This window comes from Nomascus leucogenys, chromosome 20 (assembly GCF_006542625.1).
Source record: "Nomascus leucogenys isolate Asia chromosome 20, Asia_NLE_v1, whole genome shotgun sequence".
NCBI classification, from domain to species: domain Eukaryota; kingdom Metazoa; phylum Chordata; class Mammalia; order Primates; family Hylobatidae; genus Nomascus; species Nomascus leucogenys.
The window spans coordinates 71770969-71793803 of record NC_044400.1 but is presented as its reverse complement, the minus strand read 5'-3'; the positions used below and the strand labels follow the sequence as shown (position 1 = coordinate 71793803).

Genomic DNA, 22835 nt, shown 5'->3' with positions numbered 1-22835 from the left:
TTTTTAGTAGAGAAGGGGTTGCACCACGTTGGCCAGGCTGGTGTCAAACTCCTGACCTCAGGTGATCCACCCACCTCGGCCCCCCAAAGTGCTGGGATTGCAGGCATGAGCCACCGCACCCAGCAGATTAAAGCCCTTCTAAGGACCTCAGGTTAAGAGCCCCTGCTCATTAAGTTTACTAGGTGGCCTTAGGGTTGATTTTACCATCGAAACCTTCTTCCTATGCTACAAGGTTCTTTTACATGTAAAAATGTTAGACCCTTGGAAGGTAAACACCACAGACCATTAATAGTAACAACCATTAACAAACAGTCCAAGGATAATAATTATGATTCAGAACAACCTGTACAGAGTTGTTTGGCCACAAAATGATGAACAAGTGACGTTTGGCTCTTATGATTTGAGTTCGAGCAAGTTATTTTTCCCATCTGAAAAATTTCCCTATTTATATAATAAAAAGTTTTGACAGATTTCTAAGGGTCCTTTCACTAATGGATCCGTTAAATTAACCACAAGTGCTTCTCCCATTTTCATCTGTAATACAATTTAAAGCCGAGTCAACAAATGAAATCTTTTTTCCATGAGCACAGCACTTTTCCCATCCCCCATCTGTGAGTCCCAGTATTATAAAGACTAGCCTTGGTTTCTTATTCACCCAAGGAGTTTGTTAGAATAGTATGCAGAGGAACCTGGCAGAATAATAAGTGTATCACATTACCCTTTAGTGGCTGTTCTTTTATTTATTCCAGGAAGACTCCAATCTCAAGTCAATCTTCTAGTTCAGCAATCTCCCTAGGAGTGTTTGGAAATGAATGTGTTAATATGTATATGTAAACCTATTAAAAAGCAAAGCAAAGAATTTTAAGATGAAATGCCAGAATATGTTGGAATATTCTCATTGGAAAAATAAAATTTAGATTTTGCTATTTAAAACATGGAAGTACTTTTGTGCTAGATTCATCTCAAGAGAAAAATTAGTGAATGAATAACTGTAGCTGAAATATAGTATTTTTATTTTCAAAATCATGGAGTAGGATTCCAGTCTGTATGCCCACCCTGAGATTTATTCATAGCTGGCAATGATGGAGGAAGAATGTGGACCCAACAGGATATCATTTAATATGGGAGAAAATAAGAGTATCCTAGTAGGGAAAAATTCACCCTAGGGACTGTACACTCCTTTCTACAACTATGGCCAGAGAGCAATGTGTTCGCATCAGTAGGGTGGGTCTAAGGGCCGCTCCCGTTATCAGACAGCCCCTAGTCCTGTACACAGGGCTCAGGCCTGATTTGTGGTAAGCCAGATGCAGTAAAAGAGCAATACAAATTAAAAGAATGAGACAAGTTAAGTGCAAGGTGTCTGAAACCTTGAAGCCAAAAGCCTAGGCGACAGTTGGATATGATGTGTTTGTGACCAGTCTCTGCATCCTTGATGCAGGCACTGGTGGTATTAGCAGCTGTTGTGAAAGCTTGGGCAGAAGACATGCTGCTTCAGAAATCAAGAGTGATAGAGGAACAAGCTGAAGGCAACAATTCCAAGAGAACAGGTTCTAGAGCATACAAGATGTACCTACTTCTCAGTATTCTCAGAACTATTTGGAAAACTTGGAGGGATACCTGAGAAAGTCTGGAGTTTTCCCCTGGTAAAGCAGACAAAGCTGCTTTACTTTTCATATTCCATGGCATTTTATGCAGAGAGCCACCCTGTTTTCCCTCAAAATGGTACAGCCTGGAGAGTTGAAGTGCCAGTAAGGGAAGCCAAGTAGAGCTTAGCACAACAGTGGTCGGAAGATAATTAGAACATGGAAATCTTTGTTTGGGTTCTAGCATTTCAGGCCCACTGTCCAAATTGACATTAAATATTCAAACTGAGACCAGCTGCCAGATTTCTAAATTTCCCTCCTCTCTGGATTCCCTCCTTCTAAACAGATGCTACAGTTTGTACAAATGCCTTTTTACAGAAACACCTGGTGACTGTCAAGGTGTTGAAATGAGATTGCAGACACACATTGATGTAAATGACACTTTATAACCTTGGGCTTGAAATGAGGGAAGGGTGGGTAGGTCAGTTTGTTGGTTAATTAATACTCTCCAAGTCATGGTTATCATTGTTATGTGGTCTATAATTCGATACTCTGTACTTTATACAACTCAACAACAACAACAACAACAACAAAAACAGCTGAAAAATAGGCAAAGAACAGAATGGACATTTCTCCAGAGAAGACATACAAATGGCCAATAAGCACAAGAAAAGATGTTCAACATCACTAATCATTAGGTAAACACAAAACAAACCACAATGAGATTATACCTCATAGCAGATGAATAGATCAGCAACATACAGTATATACACACAATGGAATATTGTTTGGCCATAAAAAGGAATGGAAGTCTGACATGTGTTGCAATGTGGATGAACCTTGAAAACATTATGCTAAGTGAAATACACCAGACCCAAAAGGACAAATCTTATACAGTTCTACTAACTTTGAGGTACCTAGAGTAGTCAAATTCATAGAGACAGAAAGGATGGTGCCGAATGGTGGTTGCCAGAAGCTGAAGGGAAGGAAATGGAAAACTAGTGTATAATGGGGACAGAGTTTCAGTTTGGGAGACTGAAAAAGTTCTGCAGATAAATGGTGGTGATGGTTGAACAACAGTGGATGTGAATATACTTAATGCCACTGAACTGCATAATTAAAAATGGTTAAAATAGTAAATTTTATGTTATGTATATACCAAAATGTTTAAAATGTACTTCTCTTCCTTTTGACATGTCTTTGAACAACGATCGTGCATGTTGGTTGAGTCTTTGACTTTTGCTGGCCCTACGCCATTTGTTGAGATGGATGCCCTGTCACCAAGATGTGGCTTAAATCACACTGATGAATAAAGTTTACACTTCAAAGGCTCTCATTTGCAGACGTGACTAAGTAGATTCACATGATCCTGTGCAACCTAGGCTACCACCAAGTGGCAGAGAACAGGAAGAGACAAAGAAAAATTAGACAACAATGTCAAAATGTTAAGCCCCTGCTGTCTTGAGTGGCTGGAGGCACCATTAGAGGCTTGGAGCCTACTCCAGGGGCCAGGTATTTTGTCAGCAAACTTCTTATCCTGTTCAGTTCAGCACATGTGGTTTACAAGAAAGAGAAGCAACAGCAAAAACTCCTCACATCACTCCATATGTTTATGAAGCCCTTGTTTAGAGAGGCTCGAAAGGGAAGGAAGTCTATAATATGTCTTCCTTGAAAATTCTTTCCAGGCCTCCTCCAACCTTAGCACTATATAGAGATGACAAGCTTGTAACTGAAACACCTCCTGTTTTCAATATCTAAACTTACGTTTCTGGAGATGAAGTAAAGCTTTTGTGGGTAGTAAATTATAAAATGTCTCACCTTTTTATAAAAGGAACATTCAATGGCATGGTGGATATTGTCAACACTCTTATGGAAAATGAAAAATGTTATCTGGTTCTTGTTCCAATATCTACTCTTTTCCTATTGGAGACTTACCTAAGTGACACCACACGACCATTTTCTTTTAGAGTCTATCCTCTTTACAGTGGCCAAGTTGGAAATCAAAAGATCTTTCAATAATAATAATATATCATATTTCCTGTCATATAGAAACAACATGCCATACTTCCTATCATGTTGAAAAATTCAGGTACCATGGCAAAGCCAGTGAGGAGCTATTTTATCAGCCTGAACCATAAAGTTCTTCCTCTCTGTAGGTAACTCTGCTGTTTAAGTCAACATACCTGGCTATCAGATGTCTGTGGCTGCCTAAGCCCTTACCCAAAGCCCTCTCTCATTACAATGTCCAAAAATTGAAAAACAGGCAGAAGAGTTATGTGGGATAAATTTTCCAACATGATTAATTGTGGATTGATGAGGGCAACTGGTCAAAATGCTGCATTTGATTCCCTGTTCCATGATTTGAAGGGATAGTGAACAACATCCCACCACCCTGTGTCAGACACAAAAGTGAGCATAGAAACTCATCTCTTTGGTCTACTACAAGTCAAAAGACAGGCTTGGAAACTTGCAGGACCACAAAGGTAGAGGAGAGGAGAAAGGAGGGGAGGGAAAGGGAAGAGAAGGGAAGAGGTGGAGGGGAAGAAAGGAAGCATGCGTGAGCAATGACCTTTGGTAGAGTCTGCCCAACAATTATTAATTTGAGATAATAGTCTATTTTTAAAACATAATTCCACTGAGTCAAGCAGCAGGCTGTGAGGTATAGACCCATTTGACTATGTATTATTTCATAGTGTGGCAGCCAATATTGGTTTGGGTGACCCAAATATTATTTCCAGCCCTTAATATCTTACCTACATTTTCAAAATTGCTCTAAAAGCTAAAACTTGATCTCCCAGCCTGCCATGCAACTAGGGGTGGCCTCGTGACAGCACACCTCCAAACAGTGAGACATGGAAAATAGTCCTTGGGGAGAGTGTCTGTGGTAGGCAGAATAATGACTCACAATGTTGTTCACATTCTAATCCCTGGAACATGTGAATATGTTACCTTCCTTGGCAAAAGGGACTTTGCAGCTGGAATTAAGGTAAGGATCTTTCAGTGGTAAGTGATATGGTTTGGATGTTTTGTTTCCTTCAAATCTCATCTTGAAATGCAACCTCCAATGTTGGAGGTGGGGCCCAGTGGGAGGTGTCTGGGTCATAGGAATGGATCCCTCATGAATGGCTTGGTGCATCCTTGCAGTAATGAGTGAGTTTTCTATGAGTTCACATGGGATCTGGTTGTTTAAAAGAGTCTGGCACCTCCTCCCTTTCTCTCTTACTCCCTCTGTCACCATGTGACACAGTAGCACCCCCTTTGCCTTCTGCCATGATTGGAAGCTTCCTGAGGCCTCACCAGAAGCCAAGTACACACTGGTGCCATATTTGTACATCCTGCAGAACCGTGAGCCAAATAAACCTCTTTTCTTTATAAATTACCCAGCCTCAGGGAATCCTTTTTAGCAATGCAAATGGACTAACACAGGGGGATTATCCCGGATTATCCAGGTGGGCCCAATGTAATCACAAAGGTCTTCATAAGTGGAAAAGGGAGGCAGAAGAGTCAGAGGAAGAGAAGTGACAACAAAAGCAGAGTCAGAGTGCTGTGATGTGAGAAAGACTCAACTGTCCATTGATGGCTTTCAAGACAAAAAAGGTCCACAAGCCAACAAATGAGGGTGACTTCTAGAGCTGGAAAAGGCAAGGAACCAGATTCTCCCCTAAGGCCTCCAGAAGGAGCCCATCCCTCCTAACAAAGGACTTCCTGTCTCCAGAACAATAAGATAACAAATGTGCATTGTTTTTAGCCACTGTTGTTTTGTGTTAAGTTTCGTGATAATTCAGTATGGCAGCAATAGGAAACGAATACAGTGTCTTTTACCAAATAAACACACTTCACCCTTTTCCTCCTCCCTTGTTGCTCCATGACATACAGACATGGAGTGGATGGCAGCCACCTCGCAATCTTGAAGCCATTTGAATGAGGATGAAGCCTTTGTGCTTGGGACATCAGAGCAGAAAAAAAAGAGTCTTCGTTCCTGATGAGCCACCAGCCCTCAGATGCTCATCCCTGAACTTCCTGTCACAAAAAACAAAGGAAATGTGTTGTGTTTAAGTCACTATAGCAGGATTTTGTGTAGTGGTGTGTCAGAGCTGACTCTCATCAACTTGTGAAAGGTAATTGTTAAACTTTTCAGAACTTTATAGTCAATTGTTAAACACAGACATTATTAAAAATTAAGTTGTGGAATCTTACAATTATATTTAAAATGAAGGTTGTAAATACTCAAAACTCATTGCTTCCTAAATATTTCACAAAATATACTATTATCTATAACTGTGCTCTAGTTTGTTATCTCTGCTCTTGGGTTTATGTGCATCTACTGTGTATGAATGGAGGAGATATCATATATCTTCATTGCTATATACCATATGCTAGATACCATATATCTTCCCAACTCTACATTCAGTGACACCACATTGGTAGCTTGAAATCAGCCTTGGTGGGAGTATTTACTTTACAGAAATCAGTAAAAACTACAAATCAGGGATTTATTCTTCCCCCAGAGAGTCCATTATTAAACATTTACTGGCCTGCCACTGGCTTATTGTTGCTGCAGCCAACTACATTCCTAACTGATGCATCACTCCTAACTGATGCATCCATAATGGTTTTTAAAGTCTCCTTACTGAATGTGCTTCTTACAGTAAAGCCACAATTTGTTAATGCAAATAATATGTATACAAAGTTGGATTCTCCTAGTTTCTCTTTTAAATAAACATTTAGGTATCAGGCACAGGGCAAGGCAGCCTCTTTCTTATTCTACCTCACATAATCCTTGATATTTTTCTGAAAGGTAAATATTATAACCACATTTCACAGATGAGGAAACCAGTACTGAGTCATCCAGGGGTATACTAATGATCTGTGGCCAGTTAGGGGCCAAGAGAGGATTTGAACTTGCTTTCGTCTGATTCAGAAATCTGTGCTGATTCTCCAGGGGAAAGAAAAAAACATATTTTGAACATGGTAGGGGCTAAATAAATGTTTGTTGAGCCATTTAAACAAAAGATAACTCTTCCAGAGCGTTGGGGAACCCAAAATTCTCAGCTCATGTGCAAGGCAGGGTCCTCACCATATGTGCAAAAGACATGGCACCGGGCTGCTTTTCCTGAACATCAAAGAGATCCCTGAAATGCTTATGGTTAGAAGATTGAGTTTCATAAAAGTATTAAATTTATGTTTTTTGAATAGCATCACTGTGGGAGGCACCGTGGTTACAACTCTCTCATCTTGAAAGAGACAGAGAGTAATTTCCTCCTTTGCTGGTTGTCAGCCTGGCTCCCAATCATTCCCCCCAGAGTTGGCAGAATTTCAATGACTCTAAAATTAATCTGTTGGTCAGAGACTCTGTCCAGTGCTTGAAATTCTGGGAGCTTTGCTGTGGTCTCAAAGTCAGTGACTGGGATGAGAGGTTGAGAGATCAAAGGTGAAGTAGTAATTCTCTGTCCAGTTGGGAAATCTTGGACAATCCTGAAGACATGTTTCTCCCCTGGTTTTATGATGAGAAACCCACCAAATTATTCTGAACAAGAGTGTTGAGTAACTAACATAGAATTGCTAGGCACACACATAGGATTTTAAAATGAATTTGTTCAACATTTATTTGAATTCCTAAGGAAGACAGACATGTAAACAGATAAACAACATGATGTGTGTAGTTAAAATGAGATATACAGGCTACTAGGATCACACAGAACCTGGAGCTAAGCCCAGGGAGGTGGGAAAGGAGAGATCAGGAAAAGCTTTCTGCAGAAGATGCCTGAGGTTGGGCTTATAGAAAAAAAAAAATGGAACTGAATGGTGAGAAAGTAGAAAAGGTGATTATAGAAAAAAAGGAAGTGCATCTAGTAAGCAATAAACTGGTTAAACTACAAGTAGTTCAGTGTCACAACCCGTAAAGTGTAAGACACAGAAGGCAGAAAGACGGCTAGAGGGGTAAGCCAGGAGAGAACCTGGACATCATACTAGGATAACTGGACTGTATCCCACATGCAATGGTAAGCCACTGGAAATTTTCATTAGGGAGTGGCATAGCCATGTTGGTGTTTAGGAATCATCCTAGAGGCCTCGAGATCCATTAAGAGGTCATTGCAAAACAATAAGCAGTGGATGCGGACAAAGGACATAGCTGTTGTGGGAGGGGAGAGTGCTAGCACAGAGATTCAGGAATATTTGTTGACTGAATCATGAAGACATGGGGATTGAGGTTAGAGATAGCCCAGAATAACCCCTGTGTTTCTGGATTGGGCAACTAGCTGGATTGGTGGTGCCATTAATTAAGCACAGGCAGAGGGGCTGATCTGTGTGGGAGATGAGTTATAGAATGAGTTCAATGTAAGTTGAGTGTATGTCATTCAATTGGAGATGTCCAACTGCAAATGGATGTATGAGTTTTCATGGAGGATTCTGCTTGATTTGTCTTTGAATGCAATCTAGAAAAAATATTGGCACACAAAAGGCTCTTGACAAATATTTGTAAAATGGAAGGATGGAAGCCTGATTATAGGAGAAGGATGAGGTAGGAGAATGGTTAGAATTAGAAATAGAAGTTTTCAGAGTTAGCAACTCAGTGAGTGTGCTGGTTAATTGTATGTGTCAACTTGAGAGGGATAAAGACACCTAGATAGCTGGTAGACATTATGGGGGTGTGTCTGTGAGGATGCTTCCAGAGAGAGCAGCATTTAAGTAAGTAAACTAAGTAAAGAACATCTGCCCTTGCCAATGTGGGTGGGCATCACACAATCCACTGAGGGCCCAGATAGAACACAGAGGCAGAGGAGAGTTAATTTACTCTCTCTCCTTGAGCTGGGTCATTCATCTTCTCCTGCCCTTGGAGCTACTGGTTCTCAGGCCTTTGGACTCCAGGACTTATATCAGCCACCTCCCAGATTCTCAAGCCTTAGACCAAATTACACCACTGACTTTCCCGATTCTCCTACTTGAAGACAGTAGTACCTTGGGATGTCTCAGCCTCCATTATCACATGAGCTGATTCCCATAATAAATCTCCTAGATTATCTGTCTTCTATCTATCTATCTATCTATCTATCTATCTATCTATCTACCTATCTATCTAATTGGCTCTGTTTCTCTGGAGACTCCTAACTAAGACACTGAGAGTGGTTGAAACTGAAAATGAATAAAACTCCAGAGAAAGAGAGAACATCTCTTGGGTGAGAAGTAAACCAAGAATGGGATCCTTGGGAGAACCAGTGTGTAAGGAAAGGCAGACATTTGCAAGGAGATAGAGACTGAAGACACACAGCCATTGGAGAGGAGCAGAAGCCAAGGATGCAGGGATATCATAAGATGAAGAAGCCAAGTCTTAAGATAGAGCCTGAGAAAGGTCAGCATGAGCCCTCTGGGGGCCTTTGCAAGGGCGGTTCCCATGGGCTGGAGGGGACAGGAGCCAGGATGCCCTGAGATGCAACCTGGGCTTGAGTGAAGGACTTCTAGGGGCAAGAGGGAGACTCAAGGCCAACGGAGCCTTTTATTTTAAGACAGGAAAGCCTCACACATGACTGGAGGTGTTTAAGAGTTGAAAATATAGGAGACATAGGGGATTAAATACTGTATAATACCTCATACAGGCAGGAGACTGGCAACACATGCGGAGGTAATGGCCTGAGACAGAATGAGTGATGCAGCTTTGCCTGAGACTGAACAAATACAGGCTGGGCATGAAGACTCATTTGTGAGTATAGAGGATGGAAGCTGCATCATTTAACACATCTAAAAGGTTGAGGAAACCTTCTATCTCCAAAAATAGGAGAAAGGTTGTATAATTATGACATATTTACTCAAAGAAACATTTTATACTCATTAAAACTAATAATTATGAAACTATTTGGCCATATTTAAAAAGGCATTATAAACTGATATGAAGTGAAAAGGATGGAAGATTATAAATACAAGTTCTAGAATAAAAATATTAATACCAACTGTGCGGTATAACCGTTAGGGTATAGAGGTTTTGTGGGTGCTTCTAGTGCATTTTTATTTTCTACAATTTAATTGAATTTATTCTGAAAATTCAAAAAAACAGTTAAAATTGGACTGATGCGACAGTCAAGTTTTCCATCTGCAACAGTTCTCATTCTTTTACATAAATTTATCCAAGAAACAGAGCTTCAGGCAGCATGTCCCTCTAAAGATTTCTCTAGAAATCTTTCTCCCATTCTTCTAGTTAACACATGCTGAAATCTTCTCTTCTGCCTCATAAGTTTCTCTTCAGCTTTTCCTTCACAGTCCTTCCCCTGGGGAATGTGAAGGCTGCCCTGACATGAATACGAGCTTTTAGTCGGTGTGTCCAGAGACCTGTGGCCAACCCACAGGAAACCTGTTCTCACCATAGAGCAGGTGGCTGAGGTGCCAGTCAGCCCTGAAGTTAGCCTATTTTCCATTTGACACTGTGTTTAATAAATGGCTTTTATTTTATTTATTATTTTTTTTTTTTGAGACAGAGGCTTGCTCTGTCGCCAAGGAGACACTCCAGTCTGGAGTGCTCATCACAACCTCCACCTCCTGGGTTCAAGTGATTCTCCTGCCTTAGCCTCCCAAGTAGCTGGGATTACAGGTGCATGCCACCACGCCTGGCTAATTTTTTAATTTTTAGTAGAGACAGGGTTTCACCATGTTGGCCAGGCTGATCTTGAACTCCTGGCCTCACCCCCACCTCCCAAAGTGCTGGGATGACAGGCGTGAGCCACTGTACCCTGCCTAAATGGCTTTTATTTTTATAAAAGTGCCTAGCACATGGAAGAAGCAAAAAAAGGGTAATACTATGTCTTTTTAAACAAGCAATACAATTACAATCAAGAACATAGATTTAGTCTCCAGAGTTAGCAGGCATTACAAGGTTGTTCTTAAGTCTTCTTTTATTTTAGAGTCAGAACACTGACTAACACTGATTAAACTAAACTGACTATGCCAGCTTGTGGAAGTGTTATAGACCTTATCAGCCAGCAGTGAGAATAAAACTTTATAGTGTTAGACTATAAAGGCTATGACAAATTGGAAAGAGGAAGCATATGATAGAGACTTATGCAGGGAAATCTCCCTACAGCAGGTCAAATATTGAGCTGGCTGCAAAGAAGAACATTGTGACACATGTTATCAATGGCACTCATCATCTTTTGAATATCTTTCCCACTTCCTGGTTACTTCCTACATTATGAGTCTCATCTCTTCAAGTTCTAAGCCAGAAAGCTTCTCTTCCCAGGCTTCCTTGCAGTTAGGAGGTCAGCACATGACCTCAGCTCTGTCCATCAGACATGTTCTTTCTATCCCGAGGGAGCAATGTGAGGAAGGAGGTGCCATGCAGAATCAACTTCAGGGTGAGAATAGCAGCATGTGGCAGAAACGCTTCAGCAGAGGGGAAGAGATCTTAGAAATAGTGCCCTGCATTCATGTATGTTGCCAATCGTGGTATCTGGGCCTCACTACCATGAGATCGCAGCTGTGAACCATGGAGGGGTGTGATGTGAGTGTTCCCGCTTGCATTATCCCTGAGCACGGCTCTGTGGCCCTCCCAAAGACTCTGAAGGGAACCAATTAATGCCTTCTCTGTTTAAAACACAGTGGATTCTGTTGTTTGCAACTGATGCAAATGGGGAGAGTGCTTCCACTGGAGCACAGCTCACACTTCACTTTGTTGTGTTGTGGGGTAATATTTAGAAAAATGAACTGGATTTTTATTCTCATTCTTATTTACATGTGTGCCTTCCTTCTTCATATTCCTTCAAAAGTAGCAACAGTCAGGGTCCATTATTTTAGGGAAGTTATATGAAAAAAAAAAAGGCCAAAAAAGTGTCTTTTAGGTTTTCAGTGTTAAGATCCTAGGAGAAGTGGATAAGATTCAGCATAGATAATAGACTGAGGAGAAAGTAAAATGGACAAAAGGAATTACACAGTGGTGCACACCGGCATGATAAAGATACTTCAATTTAAGAAACTGTAGTGAGTCAGAAGGAAAGTGAGGAGTGCAGAGAGGTGCAGTGTCTCTGAAAAAAGGCTCTGGGTTTGATTCTTGGAATGAGTCCCAAAGACACTTTGTTGGATCCGAGAGAAAGGGAGATTTATTCCTCTTCACCTGGATCAGAACCAGGGTAGCAGCAAGGTCTGAATATAGACATGGTTGTGGAGATGTCTCAGCAATCAGACTGAGACAACCCACTGATTTCTTCAAGTCTGACTGCCTTGGTAGCATCAGAATGATACAAATGTGTTCATGAGTGGCCCAGGGGTAGAGGACAGAACTGCTGGCTTGAAGGACCCTTACTCAGGGCAATGAGACATCTCCAAGGCAACTTGTTCAGACCAATGACTGAGGATGAAACAGGATAATGGGGGTGTCTCTGTGGATGCTGGTGAAGATGGATACCTGTGAAGACCAAATAGATCTGCCTCTTTAAAAAGCTTCCAGAACTTGTTCATGACCCCGGGAAAATAAATGAGACAGACCACACAGGTACAAGAAGGGCTTCAGACAAAAATTAGGTTTACTGTAGAAAAATAAAGGAATATTTCTTTCATTCCTTAGTTTGTGAGTTTGTGCACTGAACATTACATGGTAATTCGGGTGGGAAGGTAGAAGTGGAGTTAGCTGGCAAGTGTGGAGGCAGATGGCCAGACAAAACTTATGTGTCATTCCTAATCTAATGCCCTCATTTTACAAACCAGTAAATGGAGGGCCTGGGAGACGAAGCAAATTGTTCATAATCATATAGCAAACTAGAATTTTGGTCTTCTAACTTTCAGGCCCACACTGTCTCCCAAAATAGTTTGTTGAAGTTTTTCCAAAAGCAATAGAATGGGAGTGCCATGCCCTAGGTTGTAATGAACCAAAACACTGAAGTTGAGACATTTCCCTAAAGTGCAATTGCTTGCTGTTTCAGCCTTAAGGAAAAAGTCTTCCTGGGAAAGCAAAGCTAACAGTCTCTACACTTCATCCTTTAGTTATGTTTGAGGACAGGTAACCAGTGCATCGCAATGGTTGGCCTGAGGAATTTTCATTTCTAGAATATACTTGTATAAGGTTTGGTTCAAACAAGTGATGGCCTGGGCCTATGACTATCAACTAATTGTTTCAGCTCCATGGCCACTTAAGAATAAACAGAGTTTATTCTTAAGGCAGGACTGCTCTGAGAATCCCTGCTAATGAGTCTATCTTCAACTCTTGATGCAAGTGACACAGGACCATTTAATAATCTAAATTATTGTGTTGCTTAGGACTATTTTAGTTGCAGTGACGGAAACCTGCCCTGAACTAGCTTAGGTAAGCCTATGAGCTTTTTACATGGATGCTGGGCCTAACAGAACTTAAGCATAGATATATGTTTGAACTCCAAGACCCAATGGAACCAAGGATTTGCATGCCATCAAAAGCTCTACCTCCATCTTTCATTTCTAAGCCACTGTGTAATTCTTAAGTTCTGTAATTCTAGAGATGGATTCAGCCCTGAGCTGACCACCTTGGCTAGAAAGGGTGAGTCACACTGGCGTACTCCTCCTTTTGCTTCCACTTAAGGATGAGGTAGGGGCAGAGAGGACCACTGTAGGCATCAAGTGCTAATTTTACTATTTATTAAGTACGGGCTCTGTGCTAGGTTCTGGGAGAGAAGGGAAGCAAGAGAGCCAGAAAGTTGAAGAACCAGATTCTTCCCTCAAAGGGCCTCCTATTTTAAAAGGGAAAATGACATAATACGGCCTGACAAGTGCCACCACTATGTTGGGTAGATAGAATGAAATACAGTCTTACACACGGCTTGGATTCTGAAGTTAGCAAGCCAGGCAAAAAATTCCTATAGCCAAATATGTATGCCCTAAATACTTGAATCACACCCAACACAAGATATTCATGGCATAAGTGACAAGCAAGGACCAAAATTGCCTCAGACAACTGAGTTCCACATCTCCCACCTCTCATTCCAGGTTATATTGTTCACTGAATAGACTGGAAATCAAAATCATCCACACTATTTATAGCAGTCTCTCTCCTCACTCTCTTTTACTACATGCATGGAGTTAAATCCATAGGAGTTAAAAACATATGAGATGTGACTCATTAACTTGGCAAAGCCATGCAGCACTGAGCTTGGGAACTAGGATCCAAGGCCAGGGGTGCGTAACTTTTCAGTCCACAATTCCGGCCTTTACACCAGGCAGTATTCCTAAGTTACCACATCTCCCATTATGTAAGTCATTTAAAGCTGGAGGTTCTCTCTGGCTCTTCCTTGGGAACCCCAGACCCCCACCCCAGGAAGAGTACAGAGCTCGCCTCAGGTGGGTCCACATGAATTGGACTGGGATAGTCTGGGCTGAGCTGAATTGAGAGGTCATCTGGACAAGCACAGAGGGACATTGACTCCAGGGCAGCTGGTGGGATGCCATTCATTTTCCTAGGTTGTATATGCTATGAAGAGCTTATCAAGGGGATGTTTACAAATGGGGGACCTTGCTGTTTTTAACAGATTAACTGTAACATATTGGTTCAGTGACCTGACAGCCCATTTACATGAAGTGTTAGTTTACACTTGACTCTTTCCCTGTACAGTAGGCAGATAGAGAGGCCACCAGGTTGACAGGGAGGAGGCTGGCCAAGCCCAGAGCTTGCATTAAGCAGTTAAGCATGGGCTCTTTGGCATAGCCTTGAATACAGCCAGACCTCACACTTCACTCTTTCCTAAATAGTGATGGAAAACCTTCCACCCAACCCTGCCTATGACCCTTTCTGAACAATTCATGCCAAGGTTCCTGCCTAACAACCCAGAGGAAGAGTACTGTTGTTGCTTTGATCACGTATTCAGGTCACAACCATGTCAGACAAGCCAAAGAGACTCCAGGGCAGGCCCATTACATTTTCTGATCTGGACTAAAAACGGCCCTCCAGGAAGCTTTAGTTTTTTAGCTTTGCTTTCCCAGGAAGACTTTTTCCTTAAGGCTGAAACACCAAGCAATTTCACTTTGGGGAAGTGTCTCAACTTCATTGCTTTGGCTCTTTGCAACCTAGGGCATAGCGCTTCCATTCTATTGCTTTTGGAAGAAGCTCAGCAAACTATTTTGGGAGGCAGTGTGGGCCTGAAAGTTAGAAGACCCAAATTCTAACTGACATCCATTGTGCCCTAATCTGTGTCAGCTGCTCCCATTTCCTTGATCTCATTTAATCTCAAAATTAAGAAGTAGGTATTACTCTATTGATTGTGTGGATAAGAAAATGGAGGCTCAAAGAGATGATGTTAACCAAAATGGTGCAATATACAGGTGGCAGAACTGGAATTCAGACTCAGATCAGTCAGATTTGAACACATGTTCTTTTCACAATACCACATGGCCCAATCCAGATATCCTAAATTTTCTAGGAGAAGGAGAGGTTTGTTGTTTCCAGAATGCTTGTGGTGATTGGGCTGGCAGTGAAATCTGCAGGGCAACTATTTTTAATCACCAGTGAGCATAAGAATCAACTAGGGATCTTGTGGAAAGTGCAAATTCCCAGAGATTTAGAGACTGTGGATTTGTAGTTTAGCCCAGGGATCTGCATTTTCAACAATAAGCAGCTTCACTGATTCTAGTGCTAGTTGACTGGAAAGCATTTCATGCCTTTAGGGGGTATCATTCACTCCAGGACTGCAGGGTCTCAGTGGGAGGGGTTATCCATTCCTATCCCATTGCTTCTTTCAGATTCTTTTGGATGTTCACCCAGTAGTCATGATCCTCTTTCTAGAACTGCAATCTGGTCCAGATATCCTGTGGCCATGTGCTTCAGTGAAGGCTAAAATACTCTCACTCAGAAGGTGAAACTTGGATGGTCTAAACCAATGGTTCTCAATCTTACATGTGCATCAGAGCTCCCCGGAGTGTACACATGTTCACACACACACACACACACACACACGCATCTGAGCTCCCCGGAGTGTACACATGTTCACACACACACACACACACACGTGTGTACAAGGCCCCACATAAACCCAATTAAATCAACCTCTAAGGACAGAACCTAGACATCTGTAATTATTTTAAAAGGTGCCCAATTTGTTCTCAGCTAGAGTTGAGAATCGCTGGCCCTGCCCATTTCCCTTACCACTGGTCTAGGATAAACATTTGATAAAATTCTGTCCCAAAAAACTGATGAGAGATCTTCTGGGAGGTGGGGCTTTGGGGAAATTTATTTCCTGTCTTTGAAAGAGATGTGAGGATAGGATGAGCCATGTTTCCTCTTTCTGACCTTTGCATTTTGTGATGTAAAGATGTGATGCCTGGAGTTATTGCAGCCATCTTGGGATCATGAAGGAGCCAGCCTAATAGCCACAGGCTACGGATGATAGAGAAGAAATGGGAACTTGGTGGCATCTTTGGGCAAGTTAATTAAACAACTCTGGGATCACCTTACCCTGAACATACTTCTTATGAGAGGTGATAATATATATGTATATATATATGTATATATATATATATATGTATATATATATACACACACACACACACACACACACACACATATTTGAGACAGTCTCACTCTGTCACCCAGCTGGAGTGCAGTGGCATAATCTTGGCTCACTGCAACTTCCATCTTCCAGGTTCAAGCAATTCTCCTGCCTCAGCCTCCCAAGTAGCTGGGATTACAGGTGTGCACCACCACACCCAGCTAATTTTTGTATTTTTAGTAGAGATAGGGTTTCACCATGTTGGCCAGGCTGGTCTCAAACTCCTGACCTCAAATGATTTGCCAGCCTCAGCCTCCCAAAGTGCTGGGAATATAGGCGTGAGCCACCATGCCCGGCCGATTAGTATTCTTAATTTAAGACATGTTAAGTTGGGTATTATTATTTGCAGCCAAAATAATCTCAACAGATAGCTACTAATGAATTTCACCTGCTTACTGCCTGCGCTATTTCTAAGAGGGGCATAAATACATCAGCAGCTGGGGCCCACGGAACAAGACGACCTAGACTCAGTCTTGATGGCCAAAAAACTTTAAGTTCAGTGAGCCCTGGGCATTGCCACTAAATAACTAGTTGCCTTGAGAATTATTCCAATAATAACTGTGACATTTATTATGCATTCACTTAATGCCAGGTATTATACAATGCAAAGTGCTGTAAGTAAGTCATCTCATTCCATCCTTAAAATTACCCAGGGAGATACGTATTATTATCCATATTTTACACATTAGGAAACTGAGAACCAGAAAAGCTAAGGAATTTGGCCAAGGTCGTACAGCGCATGAGTGGCAGAGACAGGATGCTAACCCCAATCTGTCAGACTCTCAAGATATTTCTTGTGGTGACCATGTTGTTTCATCTCCCTATGACTTATGAAGCTCTGTGTGTTCACACATTCACTGAAGTGCTTAACTATGCGAATAAAAGGCATTCATCATTGTAATCCCTAATGGAGATAACAGAAATATTAGCAAAGGCTGAAGTGAAAACAGTTCAAGTGAGGCCTAATTTTTTACAACGCCAAGGAATGATTTACTTTATCACAGCAAAGAATTTTATTTGACAAATGCATACTTTATCATCTCTGGTCTGCTGAAAATGTAAGTTTACATTTTCCTAGCCATAAAATTAAAATAATTTTGGCTCCAAAAACTGAAAAGAAATCCCATTGTAGGTTCAGGTCTTTCTCTGGGAATTTGAATGCTAAATATGGAGCCTGAAAAAATGCCATTTCTGTCAGGCAGGACAGACTCGAATCAGTAAGGTCAGGGTTCAAAATCTGGTTCTGGCTCTTGCTGACCGTGTGACCTTGGACACGACATTTCCCTCCTCCAAGTCTCAGCTTCCTGATCTGTAAGATGAGAATGACAACTCTCACTTCAGGCCTGGGATGGGGATTAAATCAGATACTCTGTGTAAGTTGCCTGGCAAACCAGGAGTGCTATCAAGGTTGGCTGTTATTAAAATATATACAAAGGGTCCAGCATGGAACCTGGTGCGTAGCAGCTACTTGATAAATCAGCCCTTCACTCTATCTTCCCTTTTCTGTTCCTCATCTTCAACTGTCTTCAGGGGTGGGCCTCCAAAGACAGAACCAAAACCAGACAGGATGAGGTCCTTCTGCACTTGGTTGTGAAAGGAGTAATGAGACAGTGCCCACATCTTGGTATGCTCTGCATTCTGGCAGCTTTCTACAGCATCATCCCTACACCCTGACCCAACATAGGGAAGCTAGCCAGTCTGCTAGTGGGCCACCTGCCAATTGGAAGACAAATTTTAGAAAAAGTCAGAGGATCAGAGTAAGGGACAGAAGAAGGGGTAGAGTGGAGTGAGAAGAAATGGAGTGAGAGATAAGTTGGCTCAAGAGCCAAGCGTCTCTGGGAAGCTAGAGAGAGATAATCTTCCATACCCAGGTTAGAGCGGATTTCCACAAGGGAGGGAATATTTCAAGGGAATCTGGACTGCTAGTGAGAGAAGCAAAAGACGGGGCCTCAGCAAAGGATTTCCTATCCATAATCAAGGGAGCCACGAGTTCTCAATTAGTGCTGGTCAGTCAAAACTGCACTCCAAGTCCCATTGAAAAAAGCAGACAGAAAAGACCAGCAGTTCACATACTTGTTTAGAACTGTTGTTTCAAGGTCTTTCCCCCCATAATTAGAACTTCTCCTCAGCCCCATGAAGTTCTAAGGGCAGCCACCATGGTTATCATTCCCATTTTATAGATTTGCCAACTGAAGCTCATTGCTGGCAATATGTTCTTGGTCAAGTAATGGAAAGGTAGATATAAAGATGAGTTTGTCCAGTGGTTCTTAAAAGAACCCAGAGCCCTGCATCCAGTGAGGATTCCAGGTGATTCTGATGACCAACCAGGTTTGGAGACCATTGATGTCACTCAACAAACTAACTGCAGAAAGAAACAGAGCCTGACAGAGGTGGAAGAATCTGCCCAAGGTCACTCAAATGAGTGGGTGAGACAAGTTTAGTCCTTCAGCTTACTGTCTCCATGACAGAGCTCTTGCCAGCTCACTCCATAGGCTGTTTAGTTACTCATGACAACCTGCAATATAGATAGGTTTTATTCATTCAATAAACCTTTATTGGGGACATCTTTGGTGCCAGGTGCCAGATTTTTGGCCTTAGAGAGTTCGTAGTCTAAAAGAAAATGGGACAAGTAGCCTTATGGCTGCAAGATGGCATAATGGTGCTACCAGAGAAGGAGGTATGATATACAAGCAAGGGGGTGTAAGAGGGGTAATTTCTGACCAGCAGGCTTCAGAGGAAGGGAGAAAAACATCAAGAAAACAAAGCCTCCTTATATGGAAGGTTGGTTACCTTTGTTTTAATAAGCCACTGGTGTGCTGTGACTTTATATAACTCAAGTTAGAATAAACTATTTTGAATGAAACGTTTCTAAGGATATTTACTGGGTGTAAAAGAAACAATCTGACATTACTAAAATACGTTCAGACCAAAATAGAGGCACCAGGAAGACGTCCCTCTAGGCATGGATCTTCACTACCGTGCAAAGATCATATGTGCCTCTGCTCACAATTATTGACGAAAGTCAGTTCTCATCAGTGCCGTGTAGGAGACCAGACAGGTCAGCGCACCCACTAAACTTAACATGCGGAATTTACTGTTTCTACTGTTGCCAAGGTCACAGGGAAGTGGACACTTTCACGTGCAATTAGCAATATAAGTTAGGACAATATTTCTGAAGGACAGTTTGGCAAAATTTATGAAGATATAAGATACTTTCAAAATACTCTCTGAACAAGCCATTATACTTCTATGAGTTTATCCTGAGGGTAAATATATAAAAGAAAATATAGAAAGATATACATAGGGTGTTCAACAAAACATAGTTTCGAATAATAGTAAAAACTTGGGGACAAGGGAAACATCCATAGATAAGAGAATGATGAACTAAATTATCATAAAACTATATACTTGAAAACCATTAAGTCAATAATAATGATGGATATGTATACTTAGGGATGTAGAAAAATGCTTGTATCACTCAGTAAAAAAAGCAAATTTCAAATTAGTTATTTAATATAATGCAACTTATGTGTAAATATAGCTTCCAGATATGTGTATTTATATCTAGAGAGAAACCTGGAAGATGGCTTTTAACCAAAACATCAGTAATATTGAGCAGGAGAGGGGGTGATTCTAATTTATTTTTCTGTGTATTATTTTACAATATTTATATAATCAGAACAAATAATAGGATTACTTTCATTGGAGACTATAATTTTTTTTATTTATTTTATTCTTGAGCATAAAGTTTTCATTTTAGGAGACTAAAATTTTTGAAGAAATTAGTCCTAAGCAATAAGAAAATCCAACCTGATTTAATGAGACTGAAAATATTCATTCTTTATTTTTATGGGCTCCTTTTCTAAATATATACTTGTGTTTAACTGATTTATATATTCAGTCCACGAAAACAGTTTGTTTGTTCACTTGAAACTATGTAATAAGCACTTACTCTGAACATGGCAGAGGGACACTGCGGCATGAGGCATATAACGTGATGGGTGAGAAGTCAGGCAGACCTGGATTTGCATCCCTGTCCCATCACTCACCAGTTCACAACCTCAGATGGGCTATTCAATTGCTCTGAGCCTCATTTTCCTCATCTGTCAGAGATAATACAAATACCCATGGTATTAGTTATCTATTGCTGTGAAGCAAATTACTCAGACTTAGGGGCTTATAACAACAATGATCATTTATTATCTCATAGTTTCTTTGGATCAAAAATTTGGGGGCAGTTCAGCTAGTTCTGGGTCTTTGGTGAGGCTGCAGTCACATGAAGGCCTAACTGGGGCTGGAAGATTTGCTTCCAAGCTGGCTGTTAACAAAGGACTGGCAAGTTGGTGGTGGCTGTTGGTGGGAGGTCTTCTCTCCATAGCAGTCTCCACCTTGCTGCTTGAGTGTCCTCACAGCATGGTGTCTGGCTTTCCTCAGAAGGGACAATTGAAGGGGCCAAGGAGGAAGTTGACAATGCCTTTTATGATCTCACCTCGAAAATCACACACCACATCTGTAAGTATTCCATGGATGGCAGGTTAGCTCTGATTTAATGTGAGAGGGGATTCACAAAGGTGAATACCAGGAGGCAAGGATCATTGGAACCATCTTGAAGGCTGACTACCACCTATGTGAAATAAGAAAATGCTTACAAAGAGCTCAGTGCACCTGTACCGCACCTATAATAAATAAGCCATAGTGATGAGAAAGAGTGCATATAACTGTACTCAACAAATAGGTCCCAGATCCCTGCTCTTGTCCAAAGTCCTGTATTTTTCAGATGAGGAAACTGAGCCCAGAGAGGTTAAGTGGTTTGACTAGTCATACATGGAGTTGGTTTTTGAGCTAGGAGAAAAAGCAGGTTTTCTACCTTGCCCTATCCAAGGTCTTTCTTCCCGTAGAGAAAATCTCCACAAAGATGCAGACTGAGGAACCACTTGCTAGAGCAAAGTGCTCACCAGAGTTGAAGATGAACAGATGTTTTAGAAAGAAGGGTAGGGAAGCTGTTAAGAAGATTCTGAATGTCAGGCTGAGGAATTTGTCTTCCTTTGATGGGAAAGGCAGTAGGGAGCCATTGAGGGGTTTTGAATGCAAAAGTGACCTAAACACAGCTGTGTATTCAGCAGATTGTGGAGTTCTCTAAAAAGAAACGCTGTTGGAGAGGTCCAGGCATCTGGGGACACAGGCAGCAGTAGTGGGAAAGCACAAGGCACTCGAGAGTCACAGTATCTAGGAATCATATACCTGTGTAACCTGTGGATTCCACATTAATTAAGGATTAAGGGACCAAGTCAAGAGGCTTAGGTGAGGGCAGCTAAAGTCTGGTGTATAGGCTGTGCCAGTGATCTCTGCCCAGCCTATAGCCCTGAGTCAGCCTCAATCTACCATGTGGGAGGCCTAAGAACATTCAATATGACTTGGAAGAAGGGCTTTAAAACAAATAGTCTGCCTTTCCTCTTGTTTCCAGCTCTCCAGCATGAAAAACTGATGCTACAAAAGGCTAGGCAAAATGGAATGTATGTGCTTCTGAGCTCAGCCCAAAGGGCCCTCCTCTACTGAAAGGCTCACTTCCCAGGAGAGAGGATGCTACGATGTGAAGGTTGTCACGCTCAAGGTTTTCTCTCCAAGCCTCACCTCCTCTATTAAATCTGTCCCCCTACTCCTCTTTAGGTAGAACTGACCTGCTGTCTGCCCTGAATACACATGCCACAGATGGATTCTCTCCTGATACCTCGAGTGCCATGATGCCCTGCTAACTTACCTGCTTCCTCCTCCAGCCCCAAACCTCTCCGAGGGTAGACGCTGTGCCGCCCATGTTCCTAGGGCCTTCCTAGCCTGAACACTATGATTTTGCTCTCTGAAAATATTAGACAAATACTTTTCTCTCCTAATTTCATCAGCTTTACATCCAGAAACAGGTTTACAGTCACAAGGGTTGTAACCTGGGCTCCAGAGGGCTGAATCCAGTCATAAGGCTACTGCCATAGGGCTATGAATCCAGTCCATCCATAGGGTCCTACCAACCATAGGGCCACCAGTGTTTTAGATTTATCACCCATTTTCCAGGACAGCAAAATGCCTTGTTTTTAAAAAGAAATAGTAAGACAATTTTCTAAAAGAAGGAAATAAAATGACTTGAGAAAGAAACACATTTTTTCTAACTGGCACAAAAACACTGTATAGGCTAGTTGTGGCCCTATCCATACATAGTTTTTAGCTGGTCAATATAACTGTAAAAACTGAATCAAAATGACTTTAGGCAGGGCACATGCTCTCCAGCTTGTCAATCCCCACCACTCCGTATGGTCTTACACTCTTAACCTCTGTTATATTTATTTACCACCTAGCCCTGGAAGGCTTGTAAGTTTGCAACCCTGCAACATGATACGAAACCTCGTAAAGCAATCCCTTCCATCTTTGGGAAGCAAATGTTTTCAAGGTTCTTCATTAGCCTGAATGGAAATCTTCCCATAGCCTCTGTCCACCCCTCCTACTTCTGGGGTACTCTAGGTCCTATAGTACAAATACAATGTTTTTCTAAAGCGCACTCTCTTACTTATTTGAAGACTATCAGCAGAGTCTGTGTGAGGCCTTCTCTTTTCCATATTAAACATACTGTCTTCCTTCCACTATTTCCTATGACATTGAATCCCCTCACTATAATCCTAATGTGACTTATTATCCCCTTAAAGAGGGGCATCCATACAGGCATGGTCTAATCCCTTGCAATTCAAAATGTAATCCAAAAGCCAGTAGCATTTGCATC

The 22835-nt window shown here is 41.6% G+C and overlaps 1 long non-coding RNA gene across 1 annotated transcript; it reads right to left on the bottom strand.

Annotated features, from left to right (window-relative positions):
* Nucleotides 1-22788, bottom strand: LOC115831924. The gene is made up of 2 exons (XR_004027420.1): nucleotides 20025-22788; nucleotides 1-792 (listed from the first exon to the last, which is right to left on the bottom strand). It is a non-coding gene; the product is annotated as an uncharacterized LOC115831924 (long non-coding RNA).
* Nucleotides 22789-22835: the final 47 nt, after the last annotated feature.